Source organism: Eleutherodactylus coqui, chromosome 1 (genome assembly GCF_035609145.1).
Source record: "Eleutherodactylus coqui strain aEleCoq1 chromosome 1, aEleCoq1.hap1, whole genome shotgun sequence".
Classification (NCBI taxonomy): domain Eukaryota; kingdom Metazoa; phylum Chordata; class Amphibia; order Anura; family Eleutherodactylidae; genus Eleutherodactylus; species Eleutherodactylus coqui.
Window position 1 is genome coordinate 477,939,032 of NC_089837.1, and position 16,274 is coordinate 477,955,305.

Below are 16,274 nucleotides of genomic sequence, written 5' to 3' on the forward strand. Positions count from 1 at the left end.
TTGCTGTATGCTATGGAAATCCATGCAGTAGTTGATATGGCATGGGTTTCTCTTTGTGTGGATTTTCAAATACACATTGCCTAAAAAAAGATCTGATGCGTCAACTCAATGCGGAAACCGCAGTGGGTGGCTACACACAGATTTGGCCCACAGGCTAGGGCTAAACTCACATGCATATCCGCATGCAGATATGTGGTAGAACTGTGAGGCTCAGCCTAATGGCTTATTCCGATGAGGGTGGGTGTAACTACGCTCGGCGGCATGGAGCATAGTTGTGCCTGAACGATGGGAATCCCACTTTCCTGGCTTTCCCAACTCCACGGCAAAGTGCAGGAGTTTGAAAATAACCGCGAAAAGATAGGTGCTGCCCGATCTGCCCCGCATGTAGTATTCAGGACAGGTCCTATCATTTCTCGCCTGTTCTATTAAAGGACGTGAATCCCGCCAGTGAAAACAAAACCACTGAAATCCATTGATATCAGTGGCTTAATTTTGTCCCAGAAACTGCTCTTAACAAATTAGTCAATGACTATGGTTAACCCCATAAGGGCTTTTTGTCAATTTATGTTCTTAAGACCATTCAGTTTTTCGTCTTTTCCAGCTCTCTTTTTAAAGGACATCAATTTTATAAACCCCTTTAAGCCACATATCGGTTCTTATTTTCAGCTACTAACTATTTCACTTATGTCTTTGCTGGGGGCAATGCTCTTTTAATTTGGATTACCCTTAAAAGACTCAATTGTTTAAACTATCTGGCCTTATCTCAAGCCAAGACTATATTTACCATGACCGTTAATGAATTGGCAAGCTGAGCACAATGAAATATGTGATTGCATAAAGTCTGTTCATACTTTTTATAAGTCATTGCCCTGTGGTAAAATAAAATATACTAATTAATGATTACGTTGCTGGAAGTTCGTCTAAGGGCTCATTCACATGAGCGTATGCGTTTCTATGGTCGCCCGCACGTGCCTTTAAATCGCGTGAATGAAGAAAACATGCGATCAAGTCCCAAGCTTAATTAGCATTTCCTCGTCCATTCACACGGCCGGGTGCAACGTATTAGCGAAAACATAGCCGGCATACATCCTTGGAAGGACTTCTAATGCCTAAATAAAGGCACCTGTAAGCTTTTCTCTGCGTTGGACACTGATAAGTGTGTTTAACAAAGTGGATGCGTTGACAACCTAATGGTGTTCCAATTGGAAGGTCATCTTGAAAAATTACAGAACCTGAAAGAAACTTTCATTTCTAAGGGCATATTTTATGCGATTGTCCACACCATTTTGAAGGGTGGTGCCATGGAATGAGAGATAACTTTCAGACTGGTGCAGGTCCAACCACTCTTACCCCCTCCAATACCATGAATGGCATGTCATAGGCTGTAGGTGCAAAGAGACTGAGCTCCGTTTATCATAGGAACAAGTCTAGGTGAGACTTATCATGTTTTATTTAATTGTCTCCCATTGTCTTATCCATCTTCCTTTCCCTATCTTTTATTGGTAAGTTAAATTGATATCGGCATCCATCCTGTTATTGATACCTTGTAGCATTGTTAATTAGAGCTAAGCTATAGAAATGTAAGACGGGAGGTCCTTAGTAGAGATGAGCGACTACCCAAATGCTCGGATCCTCGTTATTCGAGTCGAGCTTTTCGTGACTTCAATGGGAGACTTGAGCATTTTTGTATGGGACCCGCCGATTGCCGAGCTTTTTTTTTTGCCTGTGTTCGTTCTCTCTCTCTCTCCCTCACGTCACAGCGGTGAGGGGCCAAAACTGGGACGGGGTCAAACACGGCGTGATGCTCACTCGAGTAGCGGGCACCTTTGAGTACGCTAATACTCGAACGAGCATCAAGCTCGGCAGAGTACGTTCGCTCAACTCTAGTCCTTAGGCCTGTGCATCACCCCTAAGTGCACCAACTTACGTGCTAATCAGAATTATACTAGAATTGAATCGGAAGCGAACAGTGGGCAGCAACTAAATCTAAAAGAAATCTCCAAACTTTTCCTTCTAAAAACTTTTTTTATCAAAACAGATAAGCACAATGTTAAAATCCTTAATTATGGGCCCTCTTTAGGCCTTAATGACCAATCAGTTTTTCATTATTTTTTTTCATTGTTGCATTTCTACAGCCGTAACATTAATGTTTCCGTTGACATAGCTGAATGAGGGCTTGTTTTTTACAGGATAAGTTGTATTTTTTAATGGCATCCTTTTTGGGTACATATAACTTTTTGTATAACTTTTATTAATGCTTTTTTGGGGGGGATTGGGAAAAAATAATTTCTACCATTTTTAAAATTTCATTCTAGGAACATTCAGCGTGAAGAATAAATGTGATAACATTATTTTATGGGTCAGCACGATTCCAAATGGATTGCTATTTTTGTACACTTATAACACTTCTTGTTTTAACACTTGCTTTTGTGTTGCAGCCTTCCAAGAGCTATAAAACTCTTGTTTTTCCATTGACAGAGCTCTATGAGGGATTGTTTTCTGCGGGATGAACTCTAGTCTTCATTTAGCCCATTTTTGGGAACATATAGCCTTTGGATCCGTTTTTATCATGTTTTTTTCTAGAGACAATTTTTTTTTATGGAGTTTACCATGCGGTATTGTAGTAGACATGATAATTAATTAGTATAAAATGTCTATCAATTTGCACTAGACGTATTATGTGTGTTTTGTGACTTCAGCCTAATGTGAAACTCTGCTGCATAAGGAAAGAGTTAAATCACAGTGTTATATGTTATTGCTTGAGTGTTCTCCCAGTCCTCCCCATCCCCCACACAGAATCTTCTTGAACAAAGAGATATCTACTTTCAGTTTCAGATTCGAGCACATGTTTCTGAGACAAAGACTTGCTTATACATTGGACTTGAGAGAAGGTGGGCAGGAAGGGGGGGGGGATTCTATATGATCCGACAAATGAGAATCCTATATGTTACTGATGTAACCTGTTGCCCGCCCATGTTATGCTGTACAATAAAAGGCCCTGTCTGGCTGTTTCTGGGCAGAGAGCCATTTTGGATATGAGGCTGATAGCTTGTGTCTAATTTGCTCCACGATGTGTGCAAACGATACAATTCAGAAGCGACAAAATACCCCGAAGCCTGCTGGAGAAAATCATAATCCGGATCAGTATAAATGTTAAAATTAATTCTGTTGATCAGTATAATTACATCAATGCTAAACCTATATAGTTTTTCTATATTTTGTTACTTTTTTCACACTTTTAAAAAAAAAATGCATTATTTTGTAACAGCATTCAAAGATGTTTTTTTTGTCAGTGGTGCTGTGTGAGTGTTTTTTTTTTGGGGACAAGATGTACTTTTTAATGGTACCATTTGGTGATTCATATGACTTTTTGATTGCTTTCTGTTCCATTTCTTGTGAGGTGAGATTTGTAAAATTAGCTATTTTTGCCATGGAATTTTTTGCACGCCATGCACCTGTGGCTAAAATAATTTTTTTTTTTTTACGTGGGTCATTATGAATGTGGAACGATATATATTAGAAAAAGGACCAAACTATATGACATTTAAGTCCTGTGGTGGGGCAAAAATAGAAAGTTGGTGGTGTCCTGGATAAAAAAGGAACTGAATTTACGTCAAACTTGCTCTTGAACAGAAAGGGGTGCTGTGGAAGTAAAACGAACCCCCTTCCTATGGATGACAAATTAATTTTAACACTGTGCTCAAAACATCGGAAGGCATACTCCAAATCTTTGAAGCTACAGATGGAACAAAGTGGTGTCAAACAAAGGAAGAAGAAGCTTTTGACTCCACAAATGAAGGCTAAACACCTTACTTGGGTAATCATCAGGTAAGAGAAGAAAATCTGTATAGGGAAAGTTGTCAGGGCCACACACACACATACATACACACATATACACTACCGTTCAAAAGTTTGGGGTCACATTGAAATGTCCTTATTTTTGAAGGAAAAGCACTGTACTTTTCAATGAAGATAACTTTAAACTAGTCCTAACTTTAAACAAATGCACTCTATACATTGCTAATGTGGTAAATGACTATTCTAGCTGCAAATGTCTGTTTTTTTGTGCAATATCTACAAAGGTGTATAGAGGCCCATTTCCAGCAACTATCACTCCAGTGTTCTAATGGTACAATGTGTTTGCTCATTGGCTCAGAAGGCTAATTGATGATTAGAAAACCCTTGTGCAATCATGTTCACACATCTGAAAACAGTCTAGCTCGTTACAGAAGCTACAAAACTGACCTTCCTGTGAGCAGATTGAGTTTCTGGAGCATCACATTTGTGGGGTCAATTAAACGCTCAAAATGGCCAGAAAAAGAGAACTTTCATCTGAAACTCGACAGTCTATTCTTGTTCTTAGAAATGAAGGCTATTCCATGCGAGAAATTGCTAAGAAATTGAAGATTTCCTACAACGGTGTGTACTACTCCCTTCAGAGGACAGCACAAACAGGCTCTAACCAGAGTAGAAAAAGAAGTGGGAGGCCGCGTTGCACAACTAAGCAAGAAGATAAGCACATTAGAGTCTCTAGTTTGAGAAACAGACGCCTCACAGGTACCCAACTGGCATCTTCATTAAATAGTACCCGCAAAACACCAGTGTCAACATCTACAGTGAAGAGGCGGCTGCGGGATTTTGGGCTTCAGGGCAGAGTGGCAAAGAAAAAGCCATATCTGAGACTGGCCAATAAAAGAAAAAGATTAAGATGGGCAAAAGAACACAGACATTGGACAGAGGAAGACTGGAAAAAAGTGTTGTGGACGGATGAATCCAAGTTTGAGGTGTTTGGATCACAAAGAAGAACGTTTGTGAGACGCAGAACAAATGAAAAGATGCTGGAAGAATGCCTGACGCCATCTGTTAAGCATGGTGGAGGTAATGTGATGGTCTGGGGTTGCTTTGGTGCTGGTAAGGTGGGAGATTTGTACAGGGTAAAAGGGATTCTGAATAAGGAAGGCTATCACTCCATTTTGCAACGCCATGCCATACCCAGTGGACAGCGCTTGATTGGAACCAATTTCATCCTACAACAGGACAATGACCCTAAACACACCTCCAAATTGTGCAAGAACTATTTACAGCAGAAGCAGGCAGCTGGTATTCTATCGGTAATGGAGTGGCCAGCGCAGTCACCAGATCTGAACCCCATTGAGCTGTTGTGGGAGCAGCTTGACCGTATGGTACGCCAGAAGTGCCCATCCAACCAATCCAACTTGTGGGAGATGCTTCTAGAAGCGTGGGCTGCAATTTCACAAGCTTACCTCAACAAATTAACAGCTAGAATGTCAAAGGTGTGCAATGCTGTAATTGCTGCAAAAGGAGGATTCTTTGACGAAAGCAAAGTTTGATGTAAAAACAATGTTATTTCAAATACAAATCATTATTTCTAACCTTGTCAATGTCTTGACTCTATTTTCTATTCATTTCACAACGCATGGTGGTGAATAAGTGTGACTTTTCATGGAAAACACAAAATTGTTTGGGTGACCCCAAACTTTTGAACGGTAGTGTACATACACACAAATTACATACATATACATACATACATACATACACCACACGCACACATATATATATATACAGTATATATATACACATACATACACACACAAATATTCACAAACATATACATACATACACACATATACATACACATATACAAAGACATATATATATACACACACATATAATAATCTTTATTTATATAGTGCCAACATATTCCGCAGCGCTTACAAGACAGGGGAAATAAAAAACAAGACCCTGGTTACATGTAGTAATCATTTGATGATAACAACAGGGGTGAGGGGCCTGCTCCAACGAGCTTACATACTAGAAATAATTGGGTGATACAGAAGGTAAAGGGGCTGGAGAGGTGCATGATATGGTGAGGTGGAGAGTGAGGGATGCTATACATAGATAATAGTCAGATATTGAGCCGCGTGACAGCATAATCGGTATGACTGCAGTGGCAGTTGATGGTGGCTAGCAGGAATTGCAGTCGGTAGGTCCGGGAGCATGTTATCAGGTGGAATACAGAGGGGTTTGGTTTAGGGGATATGGTATGCCTCCCTGAAGAGGTGCGTTTTTAGAGCACACCTGAAGTTTAGTATGTCAGTGATTCAGTGATACACATACACACACACAAACACACACACACACACACACACACACACACACACACACACACATACATATACACACACAAAAAGGAACACAATCACAGGCACGCATGCACATGCAGGTATACACACACGCACGCACGCAGGTACACACGCCTGTACACACACAAACATATACATACAGATATACATACACACACACATATTACATACATATACACACACAGCACTGCTGTACACAGATACACACACACACTTAGCACTACTACATGGAGGTACACACACACTCAGCACTGCTACATGCAGGTACACACAAACACACACACTCAGCGCTGCTACACGCAGGTAAACATTTTATGTTCGCGTAGCGTACATCAGGTCAATCTAGTTCTTAAAATTTAGTAAGAATTCACTAGTAAGAAGTGAATTTAGTAAGAATTTACTAGTAGGAACTGAATTTAGTAAGAATTCACTAGTAAGAAGTGAATTACTAAGAAGAGAAACAGTTTAATTAGTAAAATACTGTATGCAAGCAACATCAAACAACATACTGAATTTTAACCCTTTTGCAACCCCTGACGGTAAGTTTACGCTGCTGCTGCCTGGGCTCCGTGCAGCAGCAACGTAAATTTATGTTGGGCACTCCACTGGTGATCGCAGCCCTCCACACCTGGCAAAACATCTGAACAGGTTGTTACTAACAGCCTGTTGTGGTGCCATCATCAGGACCTGATTGGTTTAGCTCCTGATTATGTCACCACTGACAACCAATCAAAGCTTTGGCCAGGAAGGTTTGTATACATGTCAGCGCTGTAACACGCAGCATCCCTCACCCTCTCTCCTCTGCGCTCCTGTCAGTGTGGGATCGGAAGAGAACATAATGTGTAATAGACCTGACATGGACCACATATTAACCCCACATTAACCGTTTCTATTACAATCACCTATACTATTTAGTTAGTACAGGTGACTGTATAGTATAGGGTTAATGTTTAATAGCTTAACTAGAAATAAATGACATTTATAAGGGTACATTCACATGCATATTTTATGCAAATCCACACCAAAATCTGCATCAAAATCCATACCATTTAGTGTGGATTTTTTTGCAATTTTAACATTCTTTGTTTTATTCAAAATAACAAGCATACAGGTTATTTCAACAATTGACAACTTGCGATTGTATACTTGTTTAACAGTTTGATTGTAATTACAAAAGTAGATTTTTAGGGGCTAGGTAGAGGGGTAGTGGGAGAGGGCAAAGGAGATGAGGAAGGGCGGATTTAGTGTGGATTTTGACATGGATCCATGGGTGATTTCACCCTTTCAAATGTAGTGGTGAAAACTGTTGTGGATAAATGTGAAAATCCTCACTAGTTGAGTAGTGCAGAAATTAAGGCGGATTTTACCCAGCGGAAAATCTGCACGAATTCCACTACATGTGAACAGACCCTTACATTAAGTTATTACATCAATTAGTTTTTACATCGATTAATCCTCAATACCATGTATATACATCAAAAATTATAAATGAAATATAAATGAAAATTAAAAACAATATAGGTTGTTAGCGCAATTTTCGCTATTCGATATACTGTGGGTGCCATATTAGATAGGAATAATGAACAGGCCCGGAGACCCTTTAAAAGACCACACGCCTACATCATGTGCACCAAAAAGGTTCTAACTTTATTCAGGCGGGTAAAAGTTTATATAAACTTTTCAAACACAGGAAGTTAGGTAATTCAGGTTGTGTGCTGATAGGCCATTCTCATAGGGAGGTATTTGTGAGGTAGCTGTGAGATCATTCACCCGGGAGGAGCTTCCCTTGAGCATGCTCTATTCATTCTTGACTTGTTGTCCAAAGCAAATACTTCCTGTTTCTCTCCCGCCAGCCATTTCCTGTCCTTTTACACAAAGACATTCCTGGATAGGTTTTCCACTGGTTAAAACTGGTTTGACAGGCTTTTGGACACAATGCACTGCTCCTTTAATTCTTGTGAAGGTGGGGAGGGTGATGTTCCCTTTCACCAGAGGTTTAGATTAGAGACACAATATAGCATCCCCATGTTAGAATCTTCACAGCTGATAAAAATACAGAAAATACAGACAAGATGGCAAAACTCTCGGCCACCTGCCACAACGTCAAAATTAGAGATGAGCGAACGTACTCGTTCGAGTATTAGCGTGTTCGAGATGCTCGTTACTAGAGGCGAGTACCACGCGATGTTCGAGTTACTTTCACTTTCATCTCTGAGACGTTAGCGCGCTTTTCTGGCCAATAGAAAGACAGGAAAGGCATTACAACTTCCCCCTGCGACGTTCAAGCCCTATACCACCCCCCTGCAGTGAGTGGCTGGCGAGATCAGGTGTCACCCGAGTATATAAATCGGCCCCTCCCGCGGCTCGCCACAGATGCATTCTGACAGAGATCAGGGACAGTGCTGCTGGTGTCGGAGCTACTATAGGGAGAGCGTTAGGAGTTATTTTAGGCTTCAAGAACCCCAACGGTCCTTCTTAGGGCCACATCTGACCGTGTGCAGTACTGTGGAGGCTGCTTTTAGCAGTGTTGCACAATTTTTTTTTTTTGTATATCGGCCGTGCAGAGCATTGTGTCTGCAGTCTGCAGTCATTGTACAGAGTATAGGGCCAGTACTGGTGAGGCAGGGAAAGAGATATTCAGGCTACATAGGCAGTGGGCTTTTTCCAAAAAATTGGGGAAAAATACTATATTTGGGCTGCCTGTGACCGTCTTCAGTTTACTGCGTGTCTGCTGGTAACGCAGCTAAGCGTTACAGCAGGCTTGCGCAAAATTGTTTCCTGGATCTGCTGTCTCTGTTAGATCAGCGCTGTCATCCCGCCAGAGGGAAAGAGTATGCATAATATTATACGCTGCCTACAGTTTCTATCTGCTGGGGGTAGTAGTCCTAATTAATACGCAGCTAAGCGTTACAGCAGGCTTGCGCAAAATTGTTTCCTGGATCTGCTGTCTCTGTTACATGATCGCCATCATCCCGCCAGAGGGAAAGAGTATACATAATATTATACGCTGCCTACAGTATCTATCTGCTGGGGGTAGTAGTCGTAATTAATACGCAGCTAAGCATTACAGCAGGCTTGCGCAAAATTGTTTCCTGGATCTGCTGTCTCTGTTACATGATCGCCGTCATCCCGCCAGAGGGAAAGAGTATACATAATATTATACGCTTCCTACAGTATCTATCTGCTGGGGGTAGTAGTCCTAATTAATACGCAGCTAAACGTTACAGCAGGCTTGCGCAAAATTGTTTCCTGGATCTGCTGTCTCTGTTACATGATCGCCGTCATCCCGCCAGAGGGAAACAGTATACATAATATTATACGCTGCCTACAGTATCTATCTGCTGGGGGTAGTAGTCCTAATTAATACGCAGCTAAGCGTTACAGCATGCTTGCGCAAAATTGTTTCCTGGCTCTGCTGTACGTTCTGTAAGGGAAGTCAGCCTCCAACCACAGGCCAATAAGCGGCACATTTAATTACAGCGTTCTGTTTCTGCACTACTGGTAATACACCATGCTGAGGGGTAGGGGTAGGCCTAGAGGACGTGGACGCGGGCGAGGACGCGGAGGCCCAAGTCAGGGTGTGGGCACAGGCCGAGCTCCTGATCCAGGTGTATCGCAGCTGACTGCTGCGGGATTAGGAGAGAGGCACGTTTCTGGCGTCCCCACATTCATCTCACAATTAATGGGTCCACACGGTAGACCTTTATTAGAAAATGAGCAGTGTGAGCAGGTCCTGTCGTGGATGGCAGAAAGTGCATCCAGCAATCTATCGACCACCCAGAGTTCTACGCCGTCCGCTGCTGCAACTCTGAATCCTCTGGCTGCTGCTCCTCCTTCCTTCCAGCCTCCTCACTCCATTACAATGACACATTCTGAGGAGCAGGCAGACTCCCAGGAACTGTTCTCGGGCCCCTGCCCAGAATGGGCAGCAATGGTTCCGAATCCTCTCCCACTGGAGGAGTTTGTCGCGACCGATGCCCAACCTTTGGAAAGTTCCCGGGGTCCGGGGGATGAGGCTGGGGACTTCCGGCAACTGTCTCAAGAGCTTTCAGTGGGTGAGGAGGACGATGACGATGAGACACCGTTGTCTATCACTCAGGTAGTAGTAATTGGAGTAAGTACGAGGGAGGAGCGCACAGAGGATTCGGAGGAAGAGCAGCAGGACGATGAGGTGACTGACCCCACCTGGTTTGCTACGCCTACTGAGGACAGGTCTTCAGAGGGGGAGGCAAGTGCAGCAGCAGGGCAGGTTGGAAGAGGCAGTGCGGTGGCCAGGGGTAGAGGCAGGGCCAGACCGAATAATCCACCAACTGTTTCCCAAAGCGCCCCCTCGCGCCATGCCACCCTGCAGAGGCCGAGGTGCTCAAAGGTCTGGCAGTTTTTCACTGAGAATGCAGACGACCGACGAACAGTGGTGTGCAACCTTTGTCGCGCCAAGATCAGCTGGGGAGCCACCACCACCAGCCTCACCACCACCAGCATGCGCAGACATATGATGGCCAAGCACCCCACAAGGTGGGACAAAGGCTGTTCACCGCCTCCGGTTTGCACCGCTGCCTCTCCCCCTGTGCCCCAACCTGCCACTGAGATCCAACCCCCCTCTCAGGACACAGGCACTACCGTCTCCTGGCCTGCACCCACACCGTCACCTCCGCTGTGCTCGGCCCCATCCACCAATGTCTCTCAGCGCACCGTCCAGCCGTCGCTAGCACAAGTGTTGGAGCGCAAGCGCAAGTACGCCGCCACGCACCCGCACGCTCAAGCGTTAAACGTGCACATAGCCAAATTTATCAGCCTGGAGATGCTGCCGTATAGGGTTGTGGAAATGGAGGCTTTCAAAGGTATGATGGCGGCGACGGCCTCGCGCTACTCAGTTCCCAGTCGCCACTACTTTTCCTGATGTGCCGTCCCAGCCCTGCACGACCACGTCTCCCGCAACATTGTACGCGCCCTCACCAACGCGGTTACTGCCAAGGTCCACTTAACAACGGACACGTGGACAAGCACAGGCGGGCAGGGCCACTACATCTCCCTGACGGCACATTGGGTGAATTTAGTGGAGGCTGGGACAGAGTCAGAGCCTGGGACTGCTCACGTCCTACCCACCCCCAGAATTGCGGGCCCCAGCTCGGTGGTGGTATCTGCGGCGGTGTATGCTTCCTCCACTAAACCCTTTGACAGCTTTCTGGCTCCCCAGCAAGACTGTGTCACCGCTCCCCAGTCAAGGCTGAGTCGGCGGGAGCACTGTAAAAGGATGGTGAGGGAGTATGTAGCCGATCGCACGACCGTCCTCCGTGACGCCTCTGCCCCCTACAACTACTGGGTGTCGAAGCTGGACACGTGGCCTGAACTCGCGCTGTATGCCCTGGAGGTGCTTGCTTGTCCTGCGGCTAGCGTCTTGTCAGAGAGGGTGTTTAGTGCGGCTGGGGGAATCATCACAGATAAGCGCACCCGCCTGTCAACCGACAGTGCCGACAGGCTTACACTCATCAAGATGAACAAAGCCTGGATTTCCCCAGACTTCTCTTCTCCACCAGCGGACAGCAGCGATACCTAAACAATACGTAGGCTGCACCCGCGGATGGAAGCATCGTTCTCTATCACCATCAAAAACGGGGACCTTTTAGCTTCATCAATCTGTGTATAATATTCATCCTCCTCCTCCTGCTCCTCCTCCTGAAACCTGACGTAATCACGCCGAACGGGCAATTTTTCTTAGGCCCACAAGGCTCAGTCATATAATTTTTGTAAACAATTTTTATACATTTCAATGCTCATTAAAGCGTTGAAACTTTCACCTGAACCAATTTTTATTTTAACTGGGCTGCCTCCAGGCCTAGTTACAAATTAAGCCACATTAACCAAAGCGATTAATGGGTTTCACCTGCCCTCTTGGTTGGGCATGGGCAATTTTTCTGACGTACATTAGTACTGTTGGTACACCAATTTTTTGGGACCCTCGCCTACAGTGTAATCCAATTAATTTTTTGCCCACCTGCATTAAAGCTGACGTTACATCAGCTGTGCTGGGCACTGCAATGGGATATATTTATGTACTGCTGGTGGGTTCCAGGGAGCCACCCATGCTGTGGGTCCACAGGGAGTTGTAACTGCATGTGTCCACTTCTAAAGAACCCCAGTCTGACTGGGGCATGCAGTGTGGGCCGAAGCCCACCTGCATTTAATCGGACGTTACCTCAGCTGTGATGGGCACTGCAATGGGATACATTCATGTACAGCCGGTGGGTTCCAGGGAGCCACCCATGCTGTGGGTCCACAGGGAGTTGTAACTGCATGTGTCCACTTCTAAAGAACCCCAGTCTGACTGGGGCATGCAGTGTGGGCCGAAGCCCACCTGCATTAAACATGACATTACCTCAGCTGTGATGGGCAATGCAATGGGATATATTTATGTACCGCCGGTGGCTTCCTGGCACCCACCCATGCTGTGGGTCCACAGGGAGTTGTAACTGCATGTGTCCACTTCTAAAGAACCCCAGTGTGACTGGGGCATGCAGTGTGGGCCGAAGCCCACCTGCATTTAATTGGACGTTACCTCAGCTGTGATGGGCACTGCAATGGGATACATTTATGTACAGCTGGTGGGTTCCAGGGAGCTACCCATGCTGTGGGTCCACACGGACTTCACAATAGGGAGTTGTACCTGCCTGTGTCTATGAATTAAAAACCTCGGTCAGGTTGGGGCATGCAGTGTGGGCCGAAGCCCACCTGCATTTAATCGGACGTTACCTCAGCTGTGATGGGCACTGCAATGGGATACATTAATGTACAGCCGGTGGGTTCCAGGGAGCAACCCATGCTGTGGGTGCACACGGAATTCCCATTGCGGAGTTGTACCTGCCTGTGACTATTTATTAAAAAACGCGGTCTGACTGGGGCATGCAGACACCTTGACAGAATGAATAGTGTGTGGCACATAGGTTCCCCGTGTGCAGCTCCTGATGGCGGTGGCACAGAATTATATTTCTCATTGCTTCTGTACAGCATTGTGGGCTATCGCCCCGCCCCTTTTAAAGAGGGTCGCTGCCTAGCCGTGCCAACCCTCTGCAGTGTGTGCCTGCGGTTCCTCCTCATGGCAGACGCACTTATAAATAGACATGAGGGTGGTGTGGCATGAGTGCAGCTGAAGGCTGCGCAGGGACACTTTGGTGTGCGCTGTGGACACTGCGTCGTGCGGGGGGGGGGGGGGGGGGGGGTTGGGCAGCATGTAACCCAGGAGAAGTGGCAGCGGGGTGTCATGCAGGCAGTGATTGTGCTTTGTTGGAGGTAGTGTGGTGCTTAGCTAAGGTATGCATTGCTAATGAGGGCTTTCAGAAGTAAAAGTTGTTGGGAGGGGGGGGGGGCCCACTCTTGCCGCTATTGTGGCTTAATAGTGGGACCTGGGAACTTGAGATGCAGCCCAACATGTAGCCCCTCGCCTGCCCTATCGGTTGCTGTGTCGTTCCCATCACTTTCTTGAATTGCCCAGATTTTCACAAATGGAAACCTTAGCGAGCATCGGCGAAATACAAAAATGCTCGAGTCGCCCATTGACTTCAATGGGGTTCGTTACTCGAAACGAACCCTCGAGCATCGCGATAATTTCGTCCCGAGTAACGAGCACCCAAGCATTTTGGTGCTCGCTCATCTCTAGTCAAAATGTAAAAAATTAATTTTAAATTAGTAAGTCTCCTAAATTGCTCAGAAACCTGACAAATGTTTCAAATATGCATTCAAAATAATTGTAAGGAAGTGGAAATATATATATATATACTAATTAAAACAATATATATGTTCATGTTTGTCGTAAAGAAGTAAAAAAAACAACGCATACCCATTTTAGCATTTTTAATAAATATACTCAAATCATATCAATCTACTTTTAGCAACAGAATCCTTCATTGTTTCAACTGTTGACTCATCAGAGAAGCATACTTTCTCAGCCAATGGAACTGCGTCTGACAGGCTATCAGCGCTGTGTGCCACAGAGGAGGAGTCCAGCGGAGGGAGGACTCTGTCACCTGTGGTGGGGAGGAGGAATGCAGCAGTGCTGAGAGAGCCTCCAACAGAGGAGGGGAAAGGAGCGCCAGCGTCCCGTGCAGGGAAGTACTCTGTACTCTGTGAAGCACTTGGGGAGCACTTTTGCTGGCCTTCTTCTGATGATGCGGGTCTGCGTGGATTTAGCAACGCGTCACTCTCTGTAACCGCGCACCACTACAGTTAGCCGCGCGCCCATAGACTTAACATTGGGAAGGTAAACTGCTCTAACAGGGGACTCGCTGTACCAAAGTCTAATTTTAGGATTTTACGGCCGTGGTGAGGATGGTACAAATCCATTGACACCAAAATCAGCCACCAGAGGTCTCACAAAGGGGTCAAAGAGTGGTGCAGGAAAAAGCCTGTAGGCTTATTTATATTAGATATTATTGCATAATGCGTGTATGCTATTAATTTGGCCAGTACTGTAAAAGAAACAAGTCTCGTTTCTCTAATTCTATACATCCCCTTTAATGTTAACACAGACTGTTAGTAATAATCAACTCTATTAATAAAAGCTTCTTTGAACTTCTTCTGAAAATTAACCTTCTTGACCAAATCTAATCATTTTTGCTTCAAATTAGGGGCATAGAGTTTGTTTGGTAAGGACAGAGACATGGTGACCTTGAGAAGAATGCAGTGCTACAGTGTTTCCCATGCTAAATATCAGCTTTTCTCGCGCTTCATTACCAAAACCACAGAGTAATGACCTACTGCGACAGCACTCCTTGTAGCAAAGAAGTGAGATAAGTAACTGGGTAAATAAAGTAAAAAGGACATGTGTTTACCAAATTACGCACATGAAAAAAAAAATACAGCATGTCCTATTTTGGTGCTTATTACGCATTTAATATACACCAATATAGGCTATGGGAATTTAATATATATGCATGTTACATACATATTTGCTGTGTACTGCTTATTACGCATGTGAAAAATACACGCGTGATACACAGTGACTATACGTCTGTGTGAGTGAGCCTTCAAACTGACTGGAGTATGAGAGTCATATACAGAGGCGTAACTTGAAGCTTCTGGGCCCCAATGCAAAACCTGTAAAAGGGCCCCCAACTATAATGCTTTATTCATAGTATTGGGCTCTCTATATGGAGAAGAGAGGCCTTATGGGGCCCCCAAGGCTCCTGGGCCCGGGTGCAACCGCATCCCCTGCATCCTCTATAGTTACGCCCCTGGTTATATATACTGTCCTGTGAGATTGGAGTTGGGATCAGCAAGCATAAAACTAAGCCAAAGACTCTGAGATCCTGTGGGAGGTGATCTGCCGCTCTGGGCTCTTGGACTCTATACTGTGACCTTGTGTGGAGCGGCTGACTTGAGAACGTCCCCTTTAGTTAGCATTCCTGATAAAGTGGGCCGGTTGTCAACCTGAAGTTTTCATTTTCCTGAACAACTTATCCAAAAATCACGGACAGGCAGCATTTTTTACAGACACATTGAAAAACCATACGGAATGATAATGATTATAAGTGATACATGTCTATAGGTCATGAACTTACTACTAGAATTTACTGTGACCTGTAAAAGGATGATAATTACGGCCATAATTACCTGGTCAAGTACCACCAGCTTCAAAAAACGAACACATCTAATATTTTTCATGACTAGAGGTAAAAAGTGCCCTATTTTTTGGACAGTCCAGGAAGTTCCAGAATGCTACCTGGGAGCTTGTACTATGGACTATTCAAGAGTCAACCTGGAAGAGCTTCGGGATGGACCAAAGTTGTTGGGCATAACCTGGTGCCCTATGTTTTGTTTTGTTCAAGTGAGTGCCCTGTGAATTAACAGTGACTGTAACTAATAAGCTAAGTGCCCTGCAAAGACACTGTAACCAATAAGCTGTGTACCTAAAGCTATGTGCCCCATTATAGAGACTGTAAGTACCAAGACCAATGCTTTAGATAGAATGTGCAACCAACAGAGTTGTACACATTGTCACTATAACCGCTACACTTTGTGCCTCCTTTGAAACAAAGTATTCTTAAGCTTACTGCTGGTGTCCACCTTGATTACGGCACAATCCTGAGCCCCCGCAAGCGGGTCAAAGCCCACACG